Below are 17889 nucleotides of genomic sequence, written 5' to 3' on the forward strand. Positions count from 1 at the left end.
AAACATCCCAGGAAAGAGAAGAATGGATAAAGAAGTTGTGGTCCTTATGTACAATGGAATATCACTCAGCCATGAAATCAACGTCTTAAGGCTAGGAGCAGCATGATGAGTGGATTTAGGTACGACGATTCTAAGTGAAATAAGTCACACAGAAAAAGACACTTATCATAAGATATCACTTACAGAGGGAATGTAAAAACCGCTACCCTTGAACTGAATTACAAAACAGAACAGAGTCGCACGTTTAGAAAACACACTATGGCTGCTTAACGGGAAAGGTGAGGTGGGGTGATGCATAAAACAAGGGTTTCAAATTAGCTCAGATACCGTTCCATAAACCCAATATGTAATAGACAAGACCTACTCCTTGCTCAGTGAACTGGACTCAACAACCCCTATTCACCGCCCAAGAATATATCTGACTAGTAAGAATCTTAAAACCTATGTAGTGATATCTCTCTGTAAGTGAGTCAAGTAGGTGTAAAGCGGCATAAACACAGCAGTGCAAAGCAGCTAAACCCCATTATAAAAATCAATTACTTTTAAAAACCCGTGAAACAAAGACAGTGAAAGAGAGAGAAATTCTTACAAAATTCGTTCAGGGGCTGCGATGCCACCTGGATTGACCATATCTATACCCACAGATGACTGAGACATAAGGGTGGACACTCTTGGGCCTGAGAGGTTTGGTGAGGTTGGGTGAGCAAACGCAAACCCTTTAAAGTAATACGGCGTGGTACCCATCCCATGGGTCCCAAATCTCCAGGTTCAAGGGCATCTTCCTACGTCGAAAACATGCACGAGCAACCCAGAAGATGGTACACCGTGTGACCGGGAAAGGTTTCTAAAACGCACCTCATTTCTCATCTCCTTGTGCTCCGGTTCGCCATTCCAGCCGCTTTACTAGCAATCTCCCTCCTTGGAGAATCAGCACCTTTAACCTCCTGTTCCGTACACGTTGCAATTTGTCCTGAGGATGAACGGGAAGAGGGGGAACCAATGAGAGACTAGCTCTAGGTGTTGGGACAGGCACAGGTCACTCTATTTTCCCATCAGGAAGCAGAATTAACCACAGGCTCAGCCTGCCGCCGGGAGCCAGAATAGGGCCTGAAGCAATCCTGCGCTTTTGCGGCCAGCTCCCAAGAAAGCGAGTTGAAAAATGGAGCTCAGGGGCACTGCAATTCACAAACCTGCAGAGTTAGAAATGATAACTCTCGTCCACAAATATATGGAGGGAAGGCAACGAAGAGGATTTGAAAGCAAGGCAGAATTGCAGGAAACCGATTCCAGGAGGTAGATTCGAATCGCCTTTAAAGCACAGGAAAAGCGGCAAAACCTCGACAATGATGCCCTTGGCCAAAAAGGGCGTATGCGTTTTTTCCTGAATATATTCAGGAAAAAACGCATACGCCCTTTTTGGCCAACCAAGCAACCTGGAAAGGCAAATCAGCGCTACAAAGAAGTCTCGCTTCCCATCGGTCAAAAGGGCCATGCTGAATAAAGTGTCAAAACCAGAAATGCAGGACAGGCCATGGAGAAATGGGAGCCTTGCTACGCTGATGGGCGGGCTGTAAATTGCCAACAGCCACTCTGGAGAAGTGTACGGTGTGTCCTGAAACATCTAAAAAACTCAGCTTAGAGAGCATAGGGCACTTCCACTCATGGGCGTATAAATTGGGAAAACTAAAAATCAGCAAGACACAGGCACCCCAAAGTTTAGGGCTGCTCTGTTGACAAGAACCTCCACTTCGTTACACCTGAAACATCCCAGGAAAGAGAAGAATGGATAAAGAAGTTGTGGTCCTTATGTACAATGGAATATCACTCAGCCATGAAATCAACGTCTTAAGGCTAGGAGCAGCATGATGAGTGGATTTAGGTACGACGATTCTAAGTGAAATAAGTCACACAGAAAAAGACACTTATCATAAGATATCACTTACAGAGGGAATGTAAAAACCGCTACCCTTGAACTGAATTACAAAACAGAACAGAGTCGCACGTTTAGAAAACACACTATGGCTGCTTAACGGGAAAGGTGAGGTGGGGTGATGCATAAAACAAGGGTTTCAAATTAGCTCAGATACCGTTCCATAAACCCAATATGTAATAGACAAGACCTACTCCTTGCTCAGTGAACTGGACTCAACAACCCCTATTCACCGCCCAAGAATATATCTGACTAGTAAGAATCTTAAAACCTATGTAGTGATATCTCTCTGTAAGTGAGTCAAGTAGGTGTAAAGCGGCATAAACACAGCAGTGCAAAGCAGCTAAACCCCATTATAAAAATCAATTACTTTTAAAAACCCGTGAAACAAAGACAGTGAAAGAGAGAGAAATTCTTACAAAATTCGTTCAGGGGCTGCGATGCCACCTGGATTGACCATATCTATACCCACAGATGACTGAGACATAAGGGTGGACACTCTTGGGCCTGAGAGGTTTGGTGAGGTTGGGTGAGCAAACGCAAACCCTTTAAAGTAATACGGCGTGGTACCCATCCCATGGGTCCCAAATCTCCAGGTTCAAGGGCATCTTCCTACGTCGAAAACATGCACGAGCAACCCAGAAGATGGTACACCGTGTGACCGGGAAAGGTTTCTAAAACGCACCTCATTTCTCATCTCCTTGTGCTCCGGTTCGCCATTCCAGCCGCTTTACTAGCAATCTCCCTCCTTGGAGAATCAGCACCTTTAACCTCCTGTTCCGTACACGTTGCAATTTGTCCTGAGGATGAACGGGAAGAGGGGGAACCAATGAGAGACTAGCTCTAGGTGTTGGGACAGGCACAGGTCACTCTATTTTCCCATCAGGAAGCAGAATTAACCACAGGCTCAGCCTGCCGCCGGGAGCCAGAATAGGGCCTGAAGCAATCCTGCGCTTTTGCGGCCAGCTCCCAAGAAAGCGAGTTGAAAAATGGAGCTCAGGGGCACTGCAATTCACAAACCTGCAGAGTTAGAAATGATAACTCTCGTCCACAAATATATGGAGGGAAGGCAACGAAGAGGATTTGAAAGCAAGGCAGAATTGCAGGAAACCGATTCCAGGAGGTAGATTCGAATCGCCTTTAAAGCACAGGAAAAGCGGCAAAACCTCGACAATGATGCCCTTGGCCAAAAAGGGCGTATGCGTTTTTTCCTGAATATATTCAGGAAAAAACGCATACGCCCTTTTTGGCCAACCAAGCAACCTGGAAAGGCAAATCAGCGCTACAAAGAAGTCTCGCTTCCCATCGGTCAAAAGGGCCATGCTGAATAAAGTGTCAAAACCAGAAATGCAGGACAGGCCATGGAGAAATGGGAGCCTTGCTACGCTGATGGGCGGGCTGTAAATTGCCAACAGCCACTCTGGAGAAGTGTACGGTGTGTCCTGAAACATCTAAAAAACTCAGCTTAGAGAGCATAGGGCACTTCCACTCATGGGCGTATAAATTGGGAAAACTAAAAATCAGCAAGACACAGGCACCCCAAAGTTTAGGGCTGCTCTGTTGACAAGAACCTCCACTTCGTTACACCTGAAACATCCCAGGAAAGAGAAGAATGGATAAAGAAGTTGTGGTCCTTATGTACAATGGAATATCACTCAGCCATGAAATCAACGTCTTAAGGCTAGGAGCAGCATGATGAGTGGATTTAGGTACGACGATTCTAAGTGAAATAAGTCACACAGAAAAAGACACTTATCATAAGATATCACTTACAGAGGGAATGTAAAAACCGCTACCCTTGAACTGAATTACAAAACAGAACAGAGTCGCACGTTTAGAAAACACACTATGGCTGCTTAACGGGAAAGGTGAGGTGGGGTGATGCATAAAACAAGGGTTTCAAATTAGCTCAGATACCGTTCCATAAACCCAATATGTAATAGACAAGACCTACTCCTTGCTCAGTGAACTGGACTCAACAACCCCTATTCACCGCCCAAGAATATATCTGACTAGTAAGAATCTTAAAACCTATGTATTGATATCTCTCTGTAAGTGAGTCAAGTAGGTGTAAAGCGGCATAAACACAGCAGTGCAAAGCAGCTAAACCCCATTATAAAAATCAATTACTTTTAAAAACCCGTGAAACAAAGACAGTGAAAGAGAGAGAAATTCTTACAAAATTCGTTCAGGGGCTGCGATGCCACCTGGATTGACCATATCTATACCCACAGATGACTGAGACATAAGGGTGGACACTCCTGGGGCTGAGAGGTTTGGTGAGGTTGGGTGAGCAAACGCAGACCCTTTAAAGTAATACGGCGTGGTACCCATCCCATGGGTCCCAAATCTCCAGGGTCAAGGGCATCTTCCTACGTCGAAAACATGCACGAGAAACCCAGAAGATGGTACACCGTGTGACCGGGAAAGGTTTCTAAAACGCACCTCATTTCTCATCTCCTTGTGCTCCGGTTCGCCATTCCAGCCGCTTTACTAGCAATCTCCCTCCTTGGAGAATCAGCACCTTTAACCTCCTGTTCCGTACAGGTTGCAATTTGTCCTGAGGATGAACGGGAAGAGGGGGAACCAATGAGAGACTAGCTCTAGGTGTTGGGACAGGCACAGGTCACTCTATTTTCCCATCAGGAAGAAGAATTAACCACAGGCTCAGCCTGCCGCCGGGAGCCAGAATAGGGCCTGAAGCAATCCTGCGCTTTTGCGGCCAGCTCCCAAGAAAGCGAGTTGAAAAATGGAGCTCAGGGGCACTGCAATTCACAAACCTGCAGAGTTAGAAATGATAACTCTCGTCCACAAATATATGGAGGGAAGGCAACGAAGAGGATTTGAAAGCAAGGCAGAATTGCAGGAAACCGATTCCAGGAGGTAGATTCGAATCGCCTTTAAAGCACAGGAAAAGCGGCAAAACCTCGACAATGATGCCCTTGGCCAAAAAGGGCGTATGCGTTTTTTCCTGAATATATTCAGGAAAAAACGCATACGCCCTTTTTGGCCAACCAAGCAACCTGGAAAGGCAAATCAGCGCTACAAAGAAGTCTCGCTTCCCATTGGTCAAAAGGGCCATGCTGAATAAAGTGTCAAAACCAGAAATGCAGGACAGGCCATGGAGAAATGGGAGCCTTGCTAAGCTGATGGGCGGGCTGTAAATTGCCAACAGCCACTCTGGAGAAGTGTACGGTGTGTCCTGAAACATCTAAAAAACTCAGCTTAGAGAGCATAGGGCACTTCCACTCATGGGCGTATAAATTGGGAAAACTAAAAATCAGCAAGACACAGGCACCCCAAAGTTTAGGGCTGCTCTGTTGACAAGAACCTCCACTTCGTTACACCTTAAACATCCCAGGAAAGAGAAGAATGGATAAAGAAGTTGTGGTCCTTATGTACAATGGAATATCACTCAGCCATGAAATCAACGTCATAAGGCTAGGAGCAGCATGATGAGTGGATTTAGGTACGACGATTCTAAGTGAAATAAGTCACACAGAAAGACACTTATCATAAGATATCACTTACAGAGAGAATGTAAAAACCGCTACCCTTGAACTGAATTACAAAACAGAACAGAGTCGCACGTTTAGAAAACACACTATGGCTGCTTAACGGGAAAGGTGAGGTGGGGTGATGCATAAAACAAGGGTTTCAAATTAGCTCAGATACCGTTCCATAAACCCAATATGTAATAGACAAGACCTACTCCTTGCTCAGTGAACTGGACTCAACGCCCCCTATTCACCGCCCAAGAATATATATGACTAGTAAGAATCTTAAAACCTATGTATTGATATCTCTCTGTAAGTGAGTCAAGTGGGTGAAAAGCGGCATAAACACAGCAGTGCAAAGCAGCTAAACCCTATTATAAAAATCAATTACTTTTAAAAACCCGTGAAACAAAGACAGTGAAAGAGAGAGAAATTCTTACAAAATTCGTTCAGGGGCTGCGATGCCACCTGGATTGACCATATCTAGACCCACAGCTGATTGAGACATAAGGGTGGACACTCTTGGGGCTGAGAGGTTTGGTGAGGTTGGGTGAGCTAACGCAGACCCTGTAAAGTAATACGGCGTGGTACCCATCCCATGGGTCCCAAATCTCCAGGTTCAAGGGCATCTTCCTACGTCGAAAACATGCACGAGAAACCCAGAAGATGGTACACCGTGTGACCGGGAAAGGTTTCTAAAACGCACCTCATTTCTCATCTCCTTGTGCTCCGGTTCGCCATTCCAGCCGCTTTACTAGCAATCTCCCTCCTGGGAGAATCAGCACCTTTAACCTCCTGTTCCGAACACGTTGCAATTTGTCCTGAGGATGAACGGGAAGAGGGGGAACCAATGAGAGACTAGCTCTAGGTGTTGGGACAGGCACAGGTCACTCTATTTTCCCATCAGGAAGCAGAATTAACCACAGGCTCAGCCTGCCGCCCGGAGCCAGAATAGGGCCTGAAGCAATCCTGCGCTTTTGCGGCCAGCTCCCAAGAAAGCGAGTTGAAAAATGGAGCTCAGGGGCACTGCAATTCACAAACCTGCAGAGTTAGAAATGATAACTCTCGTCCACAAATATATGGAGGGAAGGCAACGAAGAGGATTTGAAAGCAAGGCAGAATTGCAGGAAACCGATTTCAGGAGGTAGATTCGAATCGCCTTTAAAGCACAGGAAAAGCGGCAAAACCTCGACAATGATGCCCTTGGCCAAAAAGGGCGTATGCGTTTTTTCCTGAATATATTCAGGAAAAAACGCATACGCCCTTTTTGGCCAACCAAGCAACCTGGAAAGGCAAATCAGCGCTACAAAGAAGTCTCGCTTCCCATCGGTCAAAAGGGCCATGCTGAATAAAGTGTCAAAACCAGAAATGCAGGACAGGCCATGGAGAAATGGGAGCCTTGCTACGCTGATGGGCGGGCTGTAAATTGCCAACAGCCACTCTGGAGAAGTGTACGGTGTGTCCTGAAACATCTAAAAAACTCAGCTTAGAGAGCATAGGGCACTTCCACTCATGGGCGTATAAATTGGGAAAACTAAAAATCAGCAAGACACAGGCACCCCAAAGTTTAGGGCTGCTCTGTTGACAAGAACCTCCACTTCGTTACACCTTAAACATCCCAGGAAAGAGAAGAATGGATAAAGAAGTTGTGGTCCTTATGTACAATGGAATATCACTCAGCCATGAAATCAACGTCATAAGGCTAGGAGCAGCATGATGAGTGGATTTAGGTACGACGATTCTAAGTGAAATAAGTCACACAGAAAGACACTTATCATAAGATATCACTTACAGAGAGAATGTAAAAACCGCTACCCTTGAACTGAATTACAAAACAGAACAGAGTCGCACGTTTAGAAAACACACTATGGCTGCTTAACGGGAAAGGTGAGGTGGGGTGATGCATAAAACAAGGGTTTCAAATTAGCTCAGATACCGTTCCATAAACCCAATATGTAATAGACAAGACCTACTCCTTGCTCAGTGAACTGGACTCAACGCCCCCTATTCACCGCCCAAGAATATATATGACTAGTAAGAATCTTAAAACCTATGTATTGATATCTCTCTGTAAGTGAGTCAAGTGGGTGAAAAGCGGCATAAACACAGCAGTGCAAAGCAGCTAAACCCTATTATAAAAATCAATTACTTTTAAAAACCCGTGAAACAAAGACAGTGAAAGAGAGAGAAATTCTTACAAAATTCGTTCAGGGGCTGCGATGCCACCTGGATTGACCATATCTAGACCCACAGCTGATTGAGACATAAGGGTGGACACTCTTGGGGCTGAGAGGTTTGGTGAGGTTGGGTGAGCTAACGCAGACCCTGTAAAGTAATACGGCGTGGTACCCATCCCATGGGTCCCAAATCTCCAGGTTCAAGGGCATCTTCCTACGTCGAAAACATGCACGAGAAACCCAGAAGATGGTACACCGTGTGACCGGGAAAGGTTTCTAAAACGCACCTCATTTCTCATCTCCTTGTGCTCCGGTTCGCCATTCCAGCCGCTTTACTAGCAATCTCCCTCCTGGGAGAATCAGCACCTTTAACCTCCTGTTCCGAACACGTTGCAATTTGTCCTGAGGATGAACGGGAAGAGGGGGAACCAATGAGAGACTAGCTCTAGGTGTTGGGACAGGCACAGGTCACTCTATTTTCCCATCAGGAAGCAGAATTAACCACAGGCTCAGCCTGCCGCCCGGAGCCAGAATAGGGCCTGAAGCAATCCTGCGCTTTTGCGGCCAGCTCCCAAGAAAGCGAGTTGAAAAATGGAGCTCAGGGGCACTGCAATTCACAAACCTGCAGAGTTAGAAATGATAACTCTCGTCCACAAATATATGGAGGGAAGGCAACGAAGAGGATTTGAAAGCAAGGCAGAATTGCAGGAAACCGATTTCAGGAGGTAGATTCGAATCGCCTTTAAAGCACAGGAAAAGCGGCAAAACCTCGACAATGATGCCCTTGGCCAAAAAGGGCGTATGCGTTTTTTCCTGAATATATTCAGGAAAAAACGCATACGCCCTTTTTGGCCAACCAAGCAACCTGGAAAGGCAAATCAGCGCTACAAAGAAGTCTCGCTTCCCATCGGTCAAAAGGGCCATGCTGAATAAAGTGTCAAAACCAGAAATGCAGGACAGGCCATGGAGAAATGGGAGCCTTGCTACGCTGATGGGCGGGCTGTAAATTGCCAACAGCCACTCTGGAGAAGTGTACGGTGTGTCCTGAAACATCTAAAAAACTCAGCTTAGAGAGCATAGGGCACTTCCACTCATGGGCGTATAAATTGGGAAAACTAAAAATCAGCAAGACACAGGCACCCCAAAGTTTAGGGCTGCTCTGTTGACAAGAACCTCCACTTCGTTACACCTGAAACATCCCAGGAAAGAGAAGAATGGATAAAGAAGTTGTGGTCCTTATGTACAATGGAATATCACTCAGCCATGAAATCAACGTCATAAGGCTAGGAGCAGCATGATGAGTGGATTTAGGTACGACGATTCTAAGTGAAATAAGTCACACAGAAAGACACTTATCATAAGATATCACTTACAGAGAGAATGTAAAAACCGCTACCCTTGAACTGAATTACAAAACAGAACAGAGTCGCACGTTTAGAAAACACACTATGCCTGCTTAACGGGAAAGGTGAGGTGGGGTGATGCATAAAACAAGGGTTTCAAATTAGCTCAGATACCGTTCCATAAACCCAATATGTAATAGACAAGACCTACTCCTTGCTCAGTGAACTGGACTCAACGCCCCCTATTCACCGCCCAAGAATATATCTGACTAGTAAGAATCTTAAAACCTATGTATTGATATCTCTCTGTAAGTGAGTCAAGTGGGTGTAAAGCGGCATAAACACAGCAGTGCAAAGCAGCTAAACCCTATTATACAAATCAATTACTTTTAAAAACCCATGAAACAAAGACAGTGAAAGAGAGAGAAATTCTTACAAAATCGTTCAGAGGCTGCGATGCCACCTGGATTGACCATATCTAGACCCACAGCTGATTGAGACATAAGGGTGGACACTCTTGGGGCTGAGAGGTTTGGTGAGGTTGGGTGAGCTAACGCAGACCCTGTAAAGTAATACGGCGTGGTACCCATCCCATGGGTCCCAAATCTCCAGGGTCAAGGGCATCTTCCTAGGTCGAAAACATGCACGAGAAACCCAGAAGATGGTACACCGTGTGACCGGGAAAGGTTTCTAAAACGCACCTCATTTCTCATCTCCTTGTGCTCCGGTTCGCCATTCCAGCCGCTTTACTAGCAATCTCCCTCCTTGGAGAATCAGCACCTTTAACCTCCTGTTCCGAACACGTTGCAATTTGTCCTGAGGATGAACGGGAAGAGGGGGAACCAATGAGAGACTAGCTCTAGGTGTTGGGACAGGCAGAGGTCACTCTATTTTCCCATCAGGAAGCAGAATTAACCACAGGCTCAGCCTGCCGCCCGGAGCCAGAATAGGGCCTGAAGCAATCCTGCGCTTTTGCGGCCAGCTCCCAAGAAAGCGAGTTGAAAAATGGAGCTCAGGGGCACTGCAATTCACAAACCTGCAGAGTTAGAAATGATAACTCTCGTCCACAAATATATGGAGGGAAGGCAACGAAGAGGATTTGAAAGCAAGGCAGAATTGCAGGAAACCGATTTCAGGAGGTAGATTCGAATCGCCTTTAAAGCACAGGAAAAGCGGCAAAACCTCGACAATGATGCCCTTGGCCAAAAAGGGCGTATGCGTTTTTTCCTGAATATATTCAGGAAAAAACGCATACGCCCTTTTTGGCCAACCAAGCAACCTGGAAAGGCAAATCAGCGCTACAAAGAAGTCTCGCTTCCCATCGGTCAAAAGGGCCATGCTGAATAAAGTGTCAAAACCAGAAATGCAGGACAGGCCATGGAGAAATGGGAGCCTTGCTACGCTGATGGGCGGGCTGTAAATTGCCAACAGCCACTCTGGAGAAGTGTACGGTGTGTCCTGAAACATCTAAAAAACTCAGCTTAGAGAGCATAGGGCACTTCCACTCATGGGCGTATAAATTGGGAAAACTAAAAATCAGCAAGACACAGGCACCCCAAAGTTTAGGGCTGCTCTGTTGACAAGAACCTCCACTTCGTTACACCTTAAACATCCCAGGAAAGAGAAGAATGGATAAAGAAGTTGTGGTCCTTATGTACAATGGAATATCACTCAGCCATGAAATCAACGTCTTAAGGCTAGGAGCAGCATGATGAGTGGATTTAGGTACGACGATTCTAAGTGAAATAAGTCACACAGAAAAAGACACTTATCATAAGATATCACTTACAGAGGGAATGTAAAAACCGCTACCCTTGAACTGAATTACAAAACAGAACAGAGTCGCACGTTTAGAAAACACACTATGGCTGCTTAACGGGAAAGGTGAGGTGGGGTGATGCATAAAACAAGGGTTTCAAATTAGCTCAGATACCGTTCCATAAACCCAATATGTAATAGACAAGACCTACTCCTTGCTCAGTGAACTGGACTCAACAACCCCTATTCACCGCCCAAGAATATATCTGACTAGTAAGAATCTTAAAACCTATGTATTGATATCTCTCTTAAGTGAGTCAAGTGGGTGAAAAGCGGCATAAACACAGCAGTGCAAAGCAGCTAAACCCTATTATAAAAATCAATTACTTTTAAAAACCCGTGAAACAAAGACAGTGAAAGAGAGAGAAATTCTTACAAAATTCGTTCAGGTGCTGCGATGCCAGCTGGATTGACCATATCTAGACCCACAGATGACTGAGACATAAGGGTGGACACTCTTGGGGCTGAGAGGTTTGGTGAGGTTGGGTGAGCAAACGCAGACCCTTTAAAGTAATACGGCGTGGTACCCATCCCATGGGTCCCAAATCTCCAGGGTCAAGGGCATCTTCCTACGTCGAAAACATGCACGAGAAACCCAGAAGATGGTACACCGTGTGACCGGGAAAGGTTTCTAAAACGCACCTCATTTCTCATCTCCTTGTGCTCCGGTTCGCCATTCCAGCCGCTTTACTAGCAATCTCCCTCCTGGGAGAATCAGCACCTTTAACCTCCTGTTCCGAACACGTTGCAATTTGTCCTGAGGATGAACGGGAAGAGGGGGAACCAATGAGAGACTAGCTCTAGGTGTTGGGACAGGCACAGGTCACTCTATTTTCCCATCAGGAAGCAGAATTAACCACAGGCTCAGCCTGCCGCCCGGAGCCAGAATAGGGCCTGAAGCAATCCTGCGCTTTTGCGGCCAGCTCCCAAGAAAGCGAGTTGAAAAATGGAGCTCAGGGGCACTGCAATTCACAAACCTGCAGAGTTAGAAATGATAACTCTCGTCCACAAATATATGGAGGGAAGGCAACGAAGAGGATTTGAAAGCAAGGCAGAATTGCAGGAAACCGATTTCAGGAGGTAGATTCGAATCGCCTTTAAAGCACAGGAAAAGCGGCAAAACCTCGACAATGATGCCCTTGGCCAAAAAGGGCGTATGCGTTTTTTCCTGAATATATTCAGGAAAAAACGCATACGCCCTTTTTGGCCAACCAAGCAACCTGGAAAGGCAAATCAGCGCTACAAAGAAGTCTCGCTTCCCATCGGTCAAAAGGGCCATGCTGAATAAAGTGTCAAAACCAGAAATGCAGGACAGGCCATGGAGAAATGGGAGCCTTGCTACGCTGATGGGCGGGCTGTAAATTGCCAACAGCCACTCTGGAGAAGTGTACGGTGTGTCCTGAAACATCTAAAAAACTCAGCTTAGAGAGCATAGGGCACTTCCACTCATGGGCGTATAAATTGGGAAAACTAAAAATCAGCAAGACACAGGCACCCCAAAGTTTAGGGCTGCTCTGTTGACAAGAACCTCCACTTCGTTACACCTTAAACATCCCAGGAAAGAGAAGAATGGATAAAGAAGTTGTGGTCCTTATGTACAATGGAATATCACTCAGCCATGAAATCAACGTCATAAGGCTAGGAGCAGCATGATGAGTGGATTTAGGTACGACGATTCTAAGTGAAATAAGTCACACAGAAAGACACTTATCATAAGATATCACTTACAGAGAGAATGTAAAAACCGCTACCCTTGAACTGAATTACAAAACAGAACAGAGTCGCACGTTTAGAAAACACACTATGGCTGCTTAACGGGAAAGGTGAGGTGGGGTGATGCATAAAACAAGGGTTTCAAATTAGCTCAGATACCGTTCCATAAACCCAATATGTAATAGACAAGACCTACTCCTTGCTCAGTGAACTGGACTCAACGCCCCCTATTCACCGCCCAAGAATATATATGACTAGTAAGAATCTTAAAACCTATGTATTGATATCTCTCTGTAAGTGAGTCAAGTGGGTGAAAAGCGGCATAAACACAGCAGTGCAAAGCAGCTAAACCCTATTATAAAAATCAATTACTTTTAAAAACCCGTGAAACAAAGACAGTGAAAGAGAGAGAAATTCTTACAAAATTCGTTCAGGGGCTGCGATGCCACCTGGATTGACCATATCTAGACCCACAGCTGATTGAGACATAAGGGTGGACACTCTTGGGGCTGAGAGGTTTGGTGAGGTTGGGTGAGCTAACGCAGACCCTGTAAAGTAATACGGCGTGGTACCCATCCCATGGGTCCCAAATCTCCAGGTTCAAGGGCATCTTCCTACGTCGAAAACATGCACGAGAAACCCAGAAGATGGTACACCGTGTGACCGGGAAAGGTTTCTAAAACGCACCTCATTTCTCATCTCCTTGTGCTCCGGTTCGCCATTCCAGCCGCTTTACTAGCAATCTCCCTCCTGGGAGAATCAGCACCTTTAACCTCCTGTTCCGAACACGTTGCAATTTGTCCTGAGGATGAACGGGAAGAGGGGGAACCAATGAGAGACTAGCTCTAGGTGTTGGGACAGGCACAGGTCACTCTATTTTCCCATCAGGAAGCAGAATTAACCACAGGCTCAGCCTGCCGCCCGGAGCCAGAATAGGGCCTGAAGCAATCCTGCGCTTTTGCGGCCAGCTCCCAAGAAAGCGAGTTGAAAAATGGAGCTCAGGGGCACTGCAATTCACAAACCTGCAGAGTTAGAAATGATAACTCTCGTCCACAAATATATGGAGGGAAGGCAACGAAGAGGATTTGAAAGCAAGGCAGAATTGCAGGAAACCGATTTCAGGAGGTAGATTCGAATCGCCTTTAAAGCACAGGAAAAGCGGCAAAACCTCGACAATGATGCCCTTGGCCAAAAAGGGCGTATGCGTTTTTTCCTGAATATATTCAGGAAAAAACGCATACGCCCTTTTTGGCCAACCAAGCAACCTGGAAAGGCAAATCAGCGCTACAAAGAAGTCTCGCTTCCCATCGGTCAAAAGGGCCATGCTGAATAAAGTGTCAAAACCAGAAATGCAGGACAGGCCATGGAGAAATGGGAGCCTTGCTACGCTGATGGGCGGGCTGTAAATTGCCAACAGCCACTCTGGAGAAGTGTACGGTGTGTCCTGAAACATCTAAAAAACTCAGCTTAGAGAGCATAGGGCACTTCCACTCATGGGCGTATAAATTGGGAAAACTAAAAATCAGCAAGACACAGGCACCCCAAAGTTTAGGGCTGCTCTGTTGACAAGAACCTCCACTTCGTTACACCTGAAACATCCCAGGAAAGAGAAGAATGGATAAAGAAGTTGTGGTCCTTATGTACAATGGAATATCACTCAGCCATGAAATCAACGTCATAAGGCTAGGAGCAGCATGATGAGTGGATTTAGGTACGACGATTCTAAGTGAAATAAGTCACACAGAAAGACACTTATCATAAGATATCACTTACAGAGAGAATGTAAAAACCGCTACCCTTGAACTGAATTACAAAACAGAACAGAGTCGCACGTTTAGAAAACACACTATGCCTGCTTAACGGGAAAGGTGAGGTGGGGTGATGCATAAAACAAGGGTTTCAAATTAGCTCAGATACCGTTCCATAAACCCAATATGTAATAGACAAGACCTACTCCTTGCTCAGTGAACTGGACTCAACGCCCCCTATTCACCGCCCAAGAATATATCTGACTAGTAAGAATCTTAAAACCTATGTATTGATATCTCTCTGTAAGTGAGTCAAGTGGGTGTAAAGCGGCATAAACACAGCAGTGCAAAGCAGCTAAACCCTATTATACAAATCAATTACTTTTAAAAACCCATGAAACAAAGACAGTGAAAGAGAGAGAAATTCTTACAAAATCGTTCAGAGGCTGCGATGCCACCTGGATTGACCATATCTAGACCCACAGCTGATTGAGACATAAGGGTGGACACTCTTGGGGCTGAGAGGTTTGGTGAGGTTGGGTGAGCTAACGCAGACCCTGTAAAGTAATACGGCGTGGTACCCATCCCATGGGTCCCAAATCTCCAGGGTCAAGGGCATCTTCCTAGGTCGAAAACATGCACGAGAAACCCAGAAGATGGTACACCGTGTGACCGGGAAAGGTTTCTAAAACGCACCTCATTTCTCATCTCCTTGTGCTCCGGTTCGCCATTCCAGCCGCTTTACTAGCAATCTCCCTCCTTGGAGAATCAGCACCTTTAACCTCCTGTTCCGAACACGTTGCAATTTGTCCTGAGGATGAACGGGAAGAGGGGGAACCAATGAGAGACTAGCTCTAGGTGTTGGGACAGGCAGAGGTCACTCTATTTTCCCATCAGGAAGCAGAATTAACCACAGGCTCAGCCTGCCGCCCGGAGCCAGAATAGGGCCTGAAGCAATCCTGCGCTTTTGCGGCCAGCTCCCAAGAAAGCGAGTTGAAAAATGGAGCTCAGGGGCACTGCAATTCACAAACCTGCAGAGTTAGAAATGATAACTCTCGTCCACAAATATATGGAGGGAAGGCAACGAAGAGGATTTGAAAGCAAGGCAGAATTGCAGGAAACCGATTTCAGGAGGTAGATTCGAATCGCCTTTAAAGCACAGGAAAAGCGGCAAAACCTCGACAATGATGCCCTTGGCCAAAAAGGGCGTATGCGTTTTTTCCTGAATATATTCAGGAAAAAACGCATACGCCCTTTTTGGCCAACCAAGCAACCTGGAAAGGCAAATCAGCGCTACAAAGAAGTCTCGCTTCCCATCGGTCAAAAGGGCCATGCTGAATAAAGTGTCAAAACCAGAAATGCAGGACAGGCCATGGAGAAATGGGAGCCTTGCTACGCTGATGGGCGGGCTGTAAATTGCCAACAGCCACTCTGGAGAAGTGTACGGTGTGTCCTGAAACATCTAAAAAACTCAGCTTAGAGAGCATAGGGCACTTCCACTCATGGGCGTATAAATTGGGAAAACTAAAAATCAGCAAGACACAGGCACCCCAAAGTTTAGGGCTGCTCTGTTGACAAGAACCTCCACTTCGTTACACCTTAAACATCCCAGGAAAGAGAAGAATGGATAAAGAAGTTGTGGTCCTTATGTACAATGGAATATCACTCAGCCATGAAATCAACGTCTTAAGGCTAGGAGCAGCATGATGAGTGGATTTAGGTACGACGATTCTAAGTGAAATAAGTCACACAGAAAAAGACACTTATCATAAGATATCACTTACAGAGGGAATGTAAAAACCGCTACCCTTGAACTGAATTACAAAACAGAACAGAGTCGCACGTTTAGAAAACACACTATGGCTGCTTAACGGGAAAGGTGAGGTGGGGTGATGCATAAAACAAGGGTTTCAAATTAGCTCAGATACCGTTCCATAAACCCAATATGTAATAGACAAGACCTACTCCTTGCTCAGTGAACTGGACTCAACAACCCCTATTCACCGCCCAAGAATATATCTGACTAGTAAGAATCTTAAAACCTATGTATTGATATCTCTCTTAAGTGAGTCAAGTGGGTGAAAAGCGGCATAAACACAGCAGTGCAAAGCAGCTAAACCCTATTATAAAAATCAATTACTTTTAAAAACCCGTGAAACAAAGACAGTGAAAGAGAGAGAAATTCTTACAAAATTCGTTCAGGTGCTGCGATGCCAGCTGGATTGACCATATCTAGACCCACAGATGACTGAGACATAAGGGTGGACACTCTTGGGGCTGAGAGGTTTGGTGAGGTTGGGTGAGCAAACGCAGACCCTTTAAAGTAATACGGCGTGGTACCCATCCCATGGGTCCCAAATCTCCAGGGTCAAGGGCATCTTCCTACGTCGAAAACATGCACGAGAAACCCAGAAGATGGTACACCGTGTGACCGGGAAAGGTTTCTAAAACGCACCTCATTTCTCATCTCCTTGTGCTCCGGTTCGCCATTCCAGCCGCTTTACTAGCAATCTCCCTCCTTGGAGAATCAGCACCTTTAACCTCCTGTTCCGTACACGTTGCAATTTGTCCTGAGGATGAACGGGAAGAGGGGGAACCAATGAGAGACTAGCTCTAGGTGTTGGGACAGGCACAGGTCACTCTATTTTCCCATCAGGTAGCAGAATTAACCACAGGCTCAGCCTGCCGCCCGGAGCCAGAATAGGGCCTGAAGCAATCCTGCGCTTTTGCGGCCAGCTCCCAAGAAAGCGAGTTGAAAAATGGAGCTCAGGGGCACTGCAATTCACAAACCTGCAGAGTTAGAAATGATAACTCTCGTCCACAAATATATGGAGGGAAGGCAACGAAGAGGATTTGAAAGCAAGGCAGAATTGCAGGAAACCGATTCCAGGAGGTAGATTCGAATCGCCTTTAAAGCACAGGAAAAGCGGCAAAACCTCGACAATGATGCCCTTGGCCAAAAAGGGCGTATGCGTTTTTTCCTGAATATATTCAGGAAAAAACGCATACGCCCTTTTTGGCCAACCAAGCAACCTGGAAAGGCAAATCAGCGCTACAAAGAAGTCTCACTTCCCATCGGTCAAAAGGGCCATGCTGAATAAAGTGTCAAAACCAGAAATGCAGGACAGGCCATGGAGAAATGGGAGCCTTGCTACGCTGATGGGCGGGCTGTAAATTGCCAACAGCCACTCTGGAGAAGTGTACGGTGTGTCCTGAAACATCTAAAAAACTCAGCTTAGAGAGCATAGGGCACTTCCACTCATGGGCGTATAAATTGGGAAAACTAAAAATCAGCAAGACACAGGCACCCCAAAGTTTAGGGCTGCTCTGTTGACAAGAACCTCCACTTCGTTACACCTTAAACATCCCAGGAAAGAGAAGAATGGATAAAGAAGTTGTGGTCCTTATGTACAATGGAATATCACTCAGCCATGAAATCAACGTCTTAAGGCTAGGAGCAGCATGATGAGTGGATTTAGGTACGACGATTCTAAGTGAAATAAGTCACACAGAAAAAGACACTTATCATAAGATATCACTTACAGAGGGAATGTAAAAACCGCTACCCTTGAACTGAATTACAAAACAGAACAGAGTCGCACGTTTAGAAAACACACTATGGCTGCTTAACGGGAAAGGTGAGGTGGGGTGATGCATAAAACA

General features: G+C 45.8%; 1 long non-coding RNA gene across 1 annotated transcript in view; it reads right to left on the reverse strand.

Moving 5' to 3' along the window:
• Positions 1–17889, reverse strand: part of LOC309635595 — an 828636-nt gene that overhangs the window by 223960 nt on the left and 586787 nt on the right. The window lies entirely within an intron of this gene.

The sequence above is a fragment of the Balaenoptera borealis genome, assembly GCF_965194805.1.
Source record: "Balaenoptera borealis genome assembly, chromosome: 10".
Taxonomy (NCBI): domain Eukaryota; kingdom Metazoa; phylum Chordata; class Mammalia; order Artiodactyla; family Balaenopteridae; genus Balaenoptera; species Balaenoptera borealis.